General features: G+C 35.6%; 1 protein-coding gene and 1 long non-coding RNA gene across 2 annotated transcripts in view; one reads left to right on the top strand and one right to left on the bottom strand.

The window, feature by feature from the left end:
- Positions 1–3,962, bottom strand: part of LOC131279734 (uncharacterized) — an 89,925-nt gene extending 85,963 nt beyond the window's left edge. The window contains exon 1 of the long non-coding RNA XR_009187175.1: positions 3,685–3,962. This is a non-coding gene — a long non-coding RNA (uncharacterized lncRNA). The remainder of the gene's footprint in view (positions 1–3,684) is intronic.
- Positions 3,562–13,795, top strand: part of ADGRL2 (adhesion G protein-coupled receptor L2) — a 653,868-nt gene continuing 643,634 nt past the window's right edge. The window contains exon 1 of the mRNA XM_058303275.2: positions 3,562–3,702. The gene's annotated coding sequence lies outside the window, so the exon portion shown is untranslated. The remainder of the gene's footprint in view (positions 3,703–13,795) is intronic.

The raw sequence follows: 13,795 nt of genomic DNA, 5'->3' as shown, positions 1-13,795 counted from the left end.
AGTTGACAGACTCTCACAAACAATTTTGGACTATTTCAACTCCCTGAAGACTTATATCTCTGATCTAATTGGCACTATACCCCCTTTTTCGCAGCAGGGATAGCACTGTTTGTCACGTGTTTCCAGTCTTTGGCAGGAGGCAAAGCCCAGGAGGTACAGATGATCTGTCATGCTCATGCCCTGTGTCCCCTTTCTGTGACTAGCTCCCCAACTCCTTCCTTCCATTCCAGTCACATCTTCTCCATTTCCCACTCATCCATACATCTTGTTACTCTGGGCTCGAGCATGGAGGACTGCCTGTTATTACCCCTCAGCTGGCTGTGCTCTCTCACACATGAGAGAGCCTCTTTGCATGTTTTCACGTGGAACACATTTGCAGCCTTCTCCTCCTTCAGCTCTTACTTGCTGGACAGCTCCTACTCGACCTTCAAGAGTCTCATTGAGGGCGGCACACTCTGTAAAGGCCTTCTTAATTACCCTAGTGGATTTTACCTTCTTTCCTCTGTACCCTTCTCTGTACGAATGTCCAATATTAGAATCACTCTGTTTATATATCTGCTTCCCATCATCTCTGCTAGGAAGTGAGGGCAAGGATCATATATTTTCATATATGTAGCCTTGGTTATATTGCTAATAAAAACACTCAATGATTTTGATGAATGAATGAATGAATACTTTTTCCTCATTCCAGTGTATAAGGGAGCCAGCATCTCCATGGTGTTCTCTGAGTGCCTACTGCAGGTTCCCACACATACTGGTGACCTCAGTGCATACAGAGGCATAGCACATCCTCCTGAGGATTTCATCTCCAAACAAGGTTACAGACACCAAAAGAACTTTCTCTCCGCCTTAGTTGAAATCTGGCTTTTCCTTAGCATGCTGACCTTCAACTAACCACTAGGAAGGAAGCATCTCCAATAAAATAATGAAAACAACTATGGATTCATGTGAAAATTTGTTAATGAGTTAATTCTCCCAGTAGAATGTGCATTGAAATAGAGAATGGGATGTCAGTAAAACATCAAAATGAACTCCTAATGATGGCATTTCAGGAAATGGGAGAGGACAGACGGGAAGATATTTCTGGACCAGGTAGCTTCTGGGAACCCTTCAGGTTGTACTGCACCAGCCATTTCTTATTCCTGTACAGAAGGCTGGATCTGCTGCTACAACACTCTAACTCTCCTGAGAGCAGTATTTCTATTTCTGTCTTTTACAAAAAGCTAGAGGTACCATTCTTTCTGGCTGCCAGGGACCAGGAAGGCCTCATACAATAGCTAGAAAAATCCAAGAACAGATAGGGAGGCCGTTGTTTTTTCTACGCCCAATAGATACCACAAGAGTTCTTCCCAGTTCAGAGAGAAGTAATCAAGTTCAGTGGAAACAGAGATATAATAATAACAATAGTTTACAATGATTGTTTACCCAAGTGCTATGCTAAGCTCTTTCCTTCATTCCTCACAGTATACAATAAAAGTTCTATTATTATCCCCATTTTATAAATAAGTAACTCACCCAAGATCACAAAGCTAATAAATGTCTGTGTCAGCACCGGAGCCCAGAAAGTTATGATTCAAATCCAAAACATACCTTCTAGAAGGCACCTCCCAGCATGAAGAAGGGACACCTGAATAGGTTTTAGTGTCAATATACACTCTCTCACTATTAGTACTATTGTTATTATCCTGTACATGGCAAGACATTACCTTCTATTTGCTTTATTTCCTTTTATTTCATTAGAATTTTGAAAAGATTATAATTTCTGAGTTCAAATTTTTCATTAACAACGGGCAACGGGTATAGGGAATAAAAATGCTTTACCATTTTTTAAATTTCTTTTCCACAAACACTAATGAAACATCTAAATTACATAAAGGCCAATTTCCAAATATTTGGGGAGATGTTTAAAAGGATATTTTATGCTCCCTGTCTCCAAAGAGTTTGTAACCAGAAAAAGTAATATTAAAGCCAAAATAACATTAAAACTCTGAGCTTCATCTTTTGTACAAGCTGTATCCAAATTGATATAAAAAAACCTGACAACTCACCTATCCACTCCGAGAGCAATCAGGCTATTGAATGTCAGAGACATAAAATAACTATTGTCTTCACCCTTTCACTTTCCAGCAATTGTTTCCTAAACACCGTTAGAGTCGCTAAGTCTGTACACTTCAGAAATTCCAGATCTGTCCTAAATCTCATGAAATGCATGTTGGCATTTTCCTTGAGATTTCTTTTTAAAGTATCACTTGTGTCTATCAAGTCAGAGTTCTTGTATGTATAGTGTGTTTAAATTCTTCATCCTTTCTGACAGGATGTGGAGTCTCAACAGCAGTGAAATTCTAACTGAGCTCCTTACTACCCTCTGCAAGAATTGCTCGTATGTTTTAATGCCATTTGTTGAAATATATTTAACTTCCATCATTTGGTTCACACCAAGTTATTGCTGGCTATTTCTACAAGGCTATGATCAATTCAGTCATCCAGCTGGTTTGACTGATTTTTCCTTGGAGTTGACCTAATTGCTTGGCTGTTTGGGCAACTGCAGACACCACTACACAAAGAGAAGGCAGGTTTCACGTTCACTTTACTAAACAAGGGTGAGTCTTTGCTTCTGAGTTCTCCCATGGACTTACTGAGTGGCTGTTGGCAAGAGCTACAATCATATTGTCCCTTTCCTCTTTCTCATTTAAAAAATAATAATTGGAATGTATAACCTTCCAGAAGACGCTAATAGAAAAGTAAGTACTAAATGTATATTTAAAGACACATTTGCATTGTATAGAAAGAAAGATTTCTTTTATTCAGAAATGCAAGGAAGAAATGATATGGAAAAAAAAGACAACTTAAAGGTATTAAAAAATACCTCTCTCCCTTTTAATAGTACATTTGGGTCCTTTCAGATAGGTAATCATTAATAAATATTCAAATACTACTTTCTTTTTACATTGCAGTCCACACCACTAGCACTTTAAAAGTTAATGTGGATTAATTTTCTTTCAAATAAATATTCCACTTAACAAATTGTCATGTTCTTTCCCTGATATCCATGCCACTCAAGTCAAAGCACTGTTCTTATTCAAAATTCAAATTTTTTTTCCTGGATCCTTATAAAAGATGTTAGGTACACCATCTAAAATCCCAATGACAAAACAGAAAGAATCATAAAATGTTCATTAAAATCTGATCAGATGGCGCATCGGCTAATCTGGGTATATTTTTCCTTATGATTAACCAGTTCTTAATGACAACATTTCTTATCTTACAACTGTGACATGAAGAGGGAGCTGTAGCTCTTCTGAGACACAGTTCTGCAAGAACCAGCTTATCCACGCTCTCCGATCTCATGTCTGTTTCTCTTTCTCTCTCCCTCTCTTGCGCTCTCCCTCATTCATTCACTCTTCCATCTTTTTGCCATTGTGCCAGCTTAATTTAAATGTATCTGCTCTGTATCTGTTCAAGTGGAGATAATCCATGCAAATCAGGAGCAGTGGCTTTCAATGCTTGGTTCACAGAGAGGACTCAGCTTGAGGAGGTCACTCGTTCATAGCCGCTCCTCCCATTATATTTTTCCCCCTATTGCAGAACTGCTGTATGTATACAGTGACTGAAAGGACTCAATTTACTGCAACTGCTGCCTGGCTTTACTTACAACTTTTTATATATATATATAAAGGAACTTACCTCGTCTGTCTTTTCAAGGTAGGAAGTCTAATTCTTCTAAAGACGTGTGTAATGCCTCCACTGTCTGCTCATTATCAAATGTCACTTGAATGCTTTATATTGTTGCTGGCATTAGGCACAAATGCTGTGATTCCAGGTGCCTCACGCTTTTGTTACTTAATTGTATAGGTACAATTGTTTAAGTGCCGGGTATTGTAATGTTTATTTTCCCTGCGGCCAGCTTCAGTTTTACAGTGCCTGAAAGATTACAGAGTGTCCGCTCTCTAATCTAGAAATATAATCCTCTATCAAGTTTTCCCTCTTTAAAAAAAAAAAAAATGGCTCAATATGTTTTAACTTATCATGTACCTGGCCAAAAATAACCGTGTAAATAGCCAATCGTGTAAAGATTTTTTTTTTAAACCTGGAACCTTCCTGCAGCATTTTCTGTGGGGAAAAAAAAACTGTTGAAATGTTTTTAACAGCAAAAAAAGGATGCATTTTACTTTATTCTGCTGCAAAGCAGGAAGCTGAAGGCCTATTGCTAACAGGCCTGTCAAGTAGATTTATTCTTCACAATTCATAAATTGTTACTATGCAGAAGTATTACAATTAGTTAGGATTCAATTAATGTCAATATACATGCTATTATTTATTGTTTTGAGATTGAAATTGCATTATAAAGAAAGTTTAATCTAACAAAGCTAAAAAAAACCTGGTGTTTATATAGCATTGTTTGATATCTTTTTTTAAACAATGATTTCAATAATCAAATGGTTAAGTTTTGATTAAAAATGTGTGTAAGAGGTGAATGGCTTGGACAGTGTACATGCTGATTTATGAAGGCAATTCCTGGGCTTACATTACTTCATATGTATTTCCTTGAAGTTATGTATAATAACATTTTAATCATCTTAGTCATTTCAATTTTAAAACACACTAAAATGTCATAAAATTACAAGCTCAAAAATCTCTTTATGGTTAATACAAATATAATTAAAATATTCCTGTTACCATAGATTTCAATCAATGTAACGTCTTTGAAAGTCCTCCTTACTAATATAATTTTACATTTATTACTTTATTTTTCTAAGAAGGTTTTGACATGATGCTATGACAAGACTATTTAATCTCTTATAAGGATGGAAGTGAACAAAAACAGTAAACAAAGTTGACTGTCCTGAAAAGAAGAAAAACTAATCCTCTGGTATACTGAATAGTTCTGATAACATAAATCTCAGATTTCATTTTCTAGATAGATACTTGTAGTTAGTAGAGTTCGAAGGGAAAAAATTTATTATCCACATAAAATATCCCAGTGCCAAAAATGTGCAGCTCTTTTTCTTTCTGATACAGTCTTCTATTGAAAAAATACACTCTGATTTTTGAGTACAGTACAAGGCATGAAGCCCTGTCATTGTTAGCATAAAGAAGACATCTACACAAGTATTACTGTGCAGAGGGCAATCTTCCTGTCTCTGGCATTTGTTAGGTTACTGTACATAGAATTTAACAGATAAATATGTTCTGCTTCGTGGCATTTTAGTGATCCTATTGGTATGCAGGCTACTCTGCTAGGGTAGCAACAGAAAAAAGGAGATATATGTTTTATAGCAGCAGATAATAAAAGCCCTTCACTGTGAGAGAAGAAGAATTTGACTTATTTCTAATGCAGTAATTAGAATTTCTTTAAAATTCTTTGAAATACTGAGCTGTAAACTGAGGTTTCCTAGGAAGGGCTAATTGAATTTATTTATCTGAACCATGTAGTTGTCCATGAATATCTTCTCCACAGACCCTGTCACTGGAGGATTCCATTCACATCTTCAGCAGTACAGGAAAAGAAAAGGATTCCTCACTAATGGCAGAGAATGATTCTTTCATATTTAAAACCAGTTTGAGAAAAGCACCCTTCACAGGAAAACATTATCAAATGGAAAGGTGTGTGGGATTGCCTAGTTGTGCGAACTTGAGACTAGTGTGAAACTAAAGGATGCCCTTTTAGAACAAAGGACTGCCTTGTGATACTAGGTCAGCAGTCAAACTGAGGCTAGATGTACAAAGTGGGCTAGGAGATCTTTGGGGGACAGAGACAATGAAAACAACTAGGCATTCTCTTTTCAACCAAATTACCAATATTTGATAGGTATGAGAGCACTTCCCCTGGAATCTAATCATTGTTTCAGAGTTATTTTGAAAGCACATATTTTACAGACTTTCACATTTGTTTGAAAACCTTCTAGAAAACTCTCCAAAGACCTAACTTATATGCATTAAGTTAGGTTTTACTGTGCATTCTAAATGAAACGGTCAGAGCCTTCAACTCCCCGTGGGCTTCTTTTGCTTCATCTGTAAATTTGCCATTCCTCTAGTAACTCACTCAAGCAACTGCTCAAGATAAGTTACATTTTACTCCATTTTAGTGTGCCTTGCAGCAGAATCTACAGAACTGGTAAAACTTGTAGCTGTATATAATACCATGTTCTTATTCCCACCTGCCTCTTTTCTGCTGGTTTTACTGAGTACAGTTAAAAAGATAAATTATCATCTTAAAATGATGCTATGGAGGATGCTATGAAGTTGCAGAAAACTACAACTTCAGGAGTGCTCAGTAGTGCCAGAAAAACTTGCAACCATGCTTGAAGGAAAATGATATGCTTCCTCACAGACAGTCAATGCTTATATCACCTGTAGACATTCAAAACTTCTCAGGAAGAATTCTATCATGCCATCAAGATTTTCTAAATCTCGGAAGCTATTATTATCCATAGAATGATGATAGGGTTCAGTGAAAACTCAGCAGCTACTAATTACTTTGCCTGTATTGATTATTTTAATCTGTACAACAATGCTAGGAGATGGAGAGAACCATCATTCCCAGTTCATAGATAAACTGAGGTACAGAGAGGGCAAGTAACTTAGCCAAGGCCACACAGTTATGTTTGAACTGGGATTTGAACCCATGTATTCTGACACTGGCTTGGATAAAAATATACACAATTCCCTCCCCACTCTAACCCCCATAGAAAAACCAGATATATTCATCTATTTGTAGTCTTGACTCAAATATCTGAAACTGATTGTTCAACTCTTTTCAGAGTTCCTCACTCTCTATGTACTACCATGATTGCAGTTTTCAAAAGTTCTTTTCGTTTAATACATGCCAGGAATGGTTACTCTTGCAGAACGTTTATCTTTTACCTTAAGGAGTTAAGAACTAAATCAAATCTGTAATTGAATGACTTGTCTACTGACAGCCTTTGAAGAGCCACCCCCCCCCCTTTTTTTTTTTCTGTCTAAAGAACAAGATTGACATCTCTTTATATGTTTGGAATTTTTTCAGTGGTGTAAAGTGCTTGGTAATGACGGAAATTAACCCGAGGCTTTATCTAACTACTTTCCTTGCAACTCCATTGAAATTCTGGTAACGGTTAAAATTTTGATGCAAACAACTGTTCATATCACAAAAAATATATATTCTTCTGTCTTGTCATGCCTTTCTTCAAAATCTCCTGCGTAGTTAAAGGTGGCCCTTTCCCTTGCCTTTCTTTGCATTGGATGCATTTGAAAGAAAATTTCCTCAGGTGAAATATACCAGAACATTATAACAGTAGACTAAAAAAAAAAACAACAAATGAAGTAAAAATGCATCTTAATCTGGCCAGACTGTGAAACACTGAACATAGTTATCTGTCCTTGTGTCAGAGGATGTTATCTCCTTGAGGAGAAATGAGTGCCAACAGGTCTATAGACGGAAACATTTGTGACTTTACTTCCGTCTCTTTATTTGGGATAGCTTAAACTGTCTTAACACTGTTTTTCCTCACGGTTTGAGAAGATAAAGCAATTATAAATGTAACCCATAGGAATCTGATTACTGTGTTCATTTGCCCAGTGGATAGCAAATATCTAAAGCAAACAAAAATCTGAACAGCATCAACACATAATCTAGTGATGGAAATGTGGAGAACATGGGTCAGTAGCAAGTGAGCAAGCCACACATTTCTTAAGTAACAAATGAAAAACAATTTCGATGCCCTTCTGAGATACCAGCATTCTTTTAGATTTTATTTGACGTATAAAGCAGATGGACTGCCTTATATATATCTAAAACACCTACCTGCTGGTGAGCAGAAAGCCAGAGAACCTAACTTTAAAGTTATTTTAACATATCAGTTTTACCTGGATTAGCTAAATTAGACCTGACCATCGGTATAGGGAAGGTTGGGAAATAATTTAAATTTGTGCTTACCCTGCTATCATCTCTTACTGAGTGAGTTTCTTCGCTTGTGAGACATTCCATTCAGCTTTGTTTTCTCCATTACTTTGTTGGTATTCCTACCTAGAAAGAAAACAAAAGAGGGGATAGGGAGATCAATGAATAATGGTTATGAGCTAGGTATTGATATAGTCAAAGGAGTTAAAATTGACCTAAGATCATTTGAAGAATGTGTCCCTCAATGCTAAACTCTTTAGCTGCGTGGCTAAATTACCTATCTAAAAATATTTCAATTTCCTGAAATTAAAAAAATCAAATCAAATCAAAAGATTTTTCTCACTAAGGTAGTTTTATGATAGGAGAAAAAATATCCAGACAACATAATTCTTAAATGTATTAGCAATTGGCTCAGACTGGCCAGTTACCAACATATCGAAGCTCAAAAATAAAACTTTGCTAACTAATAGGATCCACAATTTGGAAAACAAAGTCAAAATCTGTACAAGCTTTAAACCAAGATTTTAAAGTCAGGTGTTTTTGTTTGTTTGTTTTTAAATTGCTATTGTTTAACATGTATATGTATTTCCCCTTTCTATATGTGTGTATATATATATTTCCTTTATATCTTCCCCACCCAAAAATGTTCCCCCCACAATCATTGAAACCTCTTCCCTATATATTCATAGCACCTATTTACACATATCAGTCTCTAGTTATGTTCTTTTTTCATATTTCCTAAGTTGTTTTATGGGTCATATTTTTGTATCCTAAGTAGCCGAAATTATAAGCTACTTGGTGGATAAAAATTATACTCAGTGTCCTTCACAGACCTTGTTTCTGAGACAGAGTTGATTCTTGTTTAATATTTGAATGACTGATTGAATTTTATAAAGAAAATCTATTTAGTTTAGGTTATATATAGAGAGAGATTTAGATTTGTTTCAGTGAGAAAGAGAAGAACATCTATCCATTGGATATATTTCTTAAGATTCAGCTATCTTCCAGACACTGGAGCTATGCTTTGGCATCATATGAAAGTTTACATGTGATCAATTTTTAAAATAGAAACAGTAAAAAATAGTTATTAACATGGATAAAGTAATATACACTGATTTCCTTAACATTTAAAAAGATAAAAAAGATGGGGAAAAACTACTGGTGAAAGAGTTAAGGGGGAAAGGTGAGAATTGGAGGACAAAGAAAAAGATAGAGAGAAAATACAGTAATTGAGAAGGCAGAGGAATGAGGAAGAGAGAGATACTATGAGAAAAGAAGAGAGGGACTTAAGACTATTTTAAAGAATCTTGAGCATGCATCTCTTATTAACCACAGTTTACAGCACTTTAATTTCTATCATTAAATCTTCATATACTATAAATGGAATAGAAATAGTAATTTATCTCAAATAGAAATTATTCTCTGACCTGAAGCTTTGGCTCCCTGGGAAAGAATAGACTAAGAGGGTTTGGGGCCCTAAGTAAGAAAGAGAGCAAGGAGGAAATAAGGTGGCTTTTAAGGCAAACTATAGAATAATCAATCCTATAAGAAATCCCGGAGAGGTGGCTAATGACAATAAATCATGTTCTAAAAGGAATCTGGCAAATTCATTCTTACCCAGGCAGACATCAACAGCTAAAGGTAGAGATGGAACAGATCAAAAGAGCTGGTTGCAGGACATCTTCAAAGGTACAATGAGTGTCATCCAAAGACACTTCTAGAAAAAGGCTGTGATATATGGAACAAGACTTGGGCCCCAGGAAGCCGCCCTGGGAGGAGCAAAGCAGGAAAAGAATCTTGGGTAGAAAGCAGGGCTCCCCATATATACCTCTTCTGGGTGCCAGAGACTAGGGGAAACAAAAAGCTCTCAGCTTCTGGGAAGATTCAGGGTAAAGGCCAAAACAAATGGCTTCCCCTATTCACTGGGGCAGTCTAGCCTCATGCTAGTGGCATTCTGTTGTTTTGGCTCTCAGTCATTTTCTCATCCCTCAGCCATGGCTGTGTTAGACTATTCCTGCAATCCTTCTGATTAGCAAGGAAAAAGCCACTGCATACTGCCTACCAGGATCATTGGCTTCACAGAGGGACAGAGAAACCTGCAAATGATTCTTGATGCTTATTTCTAATTGATGAAAGGGACCTAGGACCATGGTTTAAAGTTCCTCACCCTTGATTAGAAAACAAAAATCAAAGGCTTTTAAACTCATGTGAATTGAATTTACAGAGGAAGCATTTTAAAACAGAAAGAGCAGTTGCTTCAGACAGACATGGTCTGGAATTCAAGCTATTTACTGAGAATATCATTTAATCTGATCTTCAGATTCTTCATCTGTAAACTGGAAATGAAAATACCCACCTCTCAGTTTATAATCAAGAAATGAGATAATGTCTGTTATATGCCGAAAACCATGCTGAGCTCACAAAAGACATTTGAAAGTACTTCCCCATCCTCAGTTGGTTTTCTGTCCAAAATGAAATTTGTATTATCTTGGATCCCACTCATAGATATGCGGGCTTAGATGTTTCATGGCTTAATTTCATAAAGTTTTGTAGTCAAGCAAAGAAAAGAAATCCATGGGACAGTAAAGCCCTGATCCTAACTTGTTACTGAATATATCATATTACCCAAACATAGTTATATTAAAATTCTTAGGACTTCTCATATGGTGGTATGGGTGATCATAGTCGTTAGAAGCACATCCTTAAAAAAACCAATGCTTCTTATGCTGGGGGTTATATTTATAATTTTTATTAAAATGAATATTTTCACCTAATTCTGCTTCTCAGTTTCCAATTTCATATCCTTAAGGCCTGATGCCTATTGACCAATCTATATTAATTTGTATGGCTCTTAAAAAGGCTTGCTTGTCAGTGCTTTGAGGTATTTCATGATGGGTACTAGTTATAGAGCTTGCTCAATTTCCTTTTAAGTGTCGTATCTATGCAAACTCCTGAGTTTCCTATACCCACATTCAAAAGTCAAATTGAGGACTTTGGAAAGAGCTCACTATGTATTAGCAAAATATAAAATTCATCCTAACAGGACTCTTCTTTTTAGCTTTTTATATGAGTGAAGTGAGCACAGGACACATACCAGAAGAAAAGTAGCATCAGAGTATGAGCTAATGAGAAGGGTGTTTCACAGCTTTGTAAGATTTTCCTAGTTTCTATGTAAATGAATTTCTTAAATGCAGACTGCTATTGATTTTTCCTGAAGTTCAATGATTCCCTCGTCATTGCTTCATGTATGTGTTCTCCCAAAACATCTAATATTGATATTTCTCTCCCTCAACTCTGTCCCCAATCTATTACAAGTATATCGTTAAAATCTGTTTAATTTCCTATGAAAGATTATATTAAGTGCACTTTTAGTGTAATTATGTCAATAGTGGAAGATAAACATGTATTAGGCAGTGCAAAATGCTGATTATCTGTCAGGGTAAATCTGTTTATTTCAGAAATAGCAATCTGACAACCCCCTGGTGTTAATCGTGAAAGTACATGCTCGTGCCAGGTACTGTTTGGTGGGACTCTGACAGCGAAATGCTCTCAAAGGCTTCCTGCTGTAACATAAGCTTCATCAGATATAAACCCATGTACATGTGATTCTATATAATAAAACACAGACGTGTGGATCATGTGTTTTAAATATGTGCAGTATTCTTAGATTTGGGTGGTTTTTGTACATATAGAAAACAAGTATGATTTGAGAAGCACAAGTTTACATTAACAGTGCTGTGTAGGATGGAATGGCTTGAGAAAGGAAAGAGTGGATTGTAGGATTAGGATGCATTTTAGCTAGTGCCCTGGGCAGGGTTTGCCCTCGGTAATGTCAGCTCAGAACCATTTCTATTAATCCGCGGAAAAATGGAAGAGCCAGTGGAAATGGAGTCAAGAGAGATAGGACTGGCAAACATGCTTCTTTGATTCTTTTAGAATGTTTCCTTGAGATGGTAATTTCTAAATATATCCTTGAAACACTAATAACTGCCAGCTGCTATTAAGCACGAAGTTCCTCTTTAATAAGATAAAACAGTATCAGGGAAATCAACATGCCACCCGTGCCATGACTGAATTTCACCAGGTTTTTGTGTAGCAGAAAATGAATTGAAATGAAAATGAATGGAATATTCGGGCACGGTTTGCCAAACCTTCTGAAAAATAATTTTGTCTGAATTTATTATATTGTGATCATTTCCTGAATGCCATAAAATGCTGAGTAGAATAACAAAAGTTGATACATATATTGACATTTCAGTTTTCTAAATAGAAGCTGAGAAAATATAAACAGCATTTGGTCTTTGCAACTTTTCCGACCAACCATTTGTATGCTGACTAATTCACTTACTTTCAAATACCTCATTCGGCCTTAATGTAAATGTCTCCTGAAATAATTTCTCACCAGTAGATTATGCACATCTTCAATTTGATTCAGAATTTACATGTGTAGTTTGCATATTTTTGCATCAGAGTGTCTGCTTTAAATTAGATAAAGGTCACTGTCATTCATAATCAAGAAGAAGGTGGATTAAAGGTCATGATTCAATAAAAAAAAAAAAACCTGATTAGATGTAGAGATTTGTTCATGTGATTCGATATCATTGGATAAGTGGAAATCATGAGTCAACAAATTAACCTCAGTATAATGGGTGACTTACTTCACTGCAATCCAAAATCATATTCACAGATATTTTTCCCATATGTGTAACTTGTTTGTCTCTATGTAGCAATGACAGCTATTTCTGTTCATACTTTTACCACTGGATGTCTTTTATAATGTCATTTGGTTTTTGGAATGATATAAATGACAATTTTATCTGCAAAATAAAGCAGTAAGTTATAATGAATTAATAATAGACAGATGTGGATTTGAAAGTCCCTAAGGGCCTATGGTTGCTTCTACCACATTTTCCCTGAGGTCGTTCCTAGTTCTTCCATTCTTTATAAAGGATGGAGCTGTCACAGCACATTTCTTCTCTTATATAACTATTTTATTCCTCTCGTGGACGCTTAGGAGCCCCTCTAAACCCTTCCAATCTTGCCATCTATTCAGTATTTCTGCCTGAGATTAGAATGGATATGTATAAAATAAATGTAGCTAGTGCCAGGCAATTAGTTTTTTTTCAATTTGTTGAACTTTTTAAGTTATGTTTAACAATGACTTTAATAAATGGAAAGCAGTTGAAAACAAACAAATGCTGTTTCATTTATTTTGCCCATAAGTCAATCTGAATGACTGAGGGAAGATAATTGCTAAACCTTTCTTTTATGTTTAGAGATTTGGTATATGTACCCAGGTGTTAACTATACAATGCTTACCATTAGAGAACTCACTATTTCCAAAATGTCAGGAGTCTTATTTCCTCATCACAAACATTTCTTTTCCCTTCTCATATGTACTTTTGACTTTAGAGGGAAATTTATTTTCTCCTTTAAATAGTTTATTTACTCTATTTGTTATATCAGCATTTATATACTACTGGCATAAGATCATCTACCAAAACATAAAAAAGAAAGAAGGAAGAAAGAAAGAAAGATAGAAAGAAAGAGAGAAGAAAGAAAAGAGAAGAGGTAAACAAAGAGGCACCACCTTTTTATTTTTCAAAAGAAAGGCAAACATTTTTAAAGGAACTATAAAGGTTAAATGGTTTAAAGGGATTATAATTAGTTAATTTTGCTAAACATATATTGGATCAATTTTACATTATTTTAATTACCTTTTGGAATAAATGGTTTGGTGAACAAATTCACTTGATGTTCACGATCAAACAAAATTACCTTTCCTCTGGGTAGGCTTAAGTTTCACAAAATGATTTGCTTTCATCTAAAAATATCTCTGGATTTAGAAAATGATTAAAGTTGGATATATTGTGTTTAAGGCCAATCATATTTTATCATTTTCATAGCAATTCTCTC

This window comes from Dasypus novemcinctus, chromosome 9 (assembly GCF_030445035.2).
Source record: "Dasypus novemcinctus isolate mDasNov1 chromosome 9, mDasNov1.1.hap2, whole genome shotgun sequence".
NCBI classification, from domain to species: Eukaryota; Metazoa; Chordata; class Mammalia; order Cingulata; family Dasypodidae; genus Dasypus; species Dasypus novemcinctus.
Note: the sequence above shows the minus strand (reverse complement) of the source record. Positions and strands in the feature narration are given on the sequence as shown.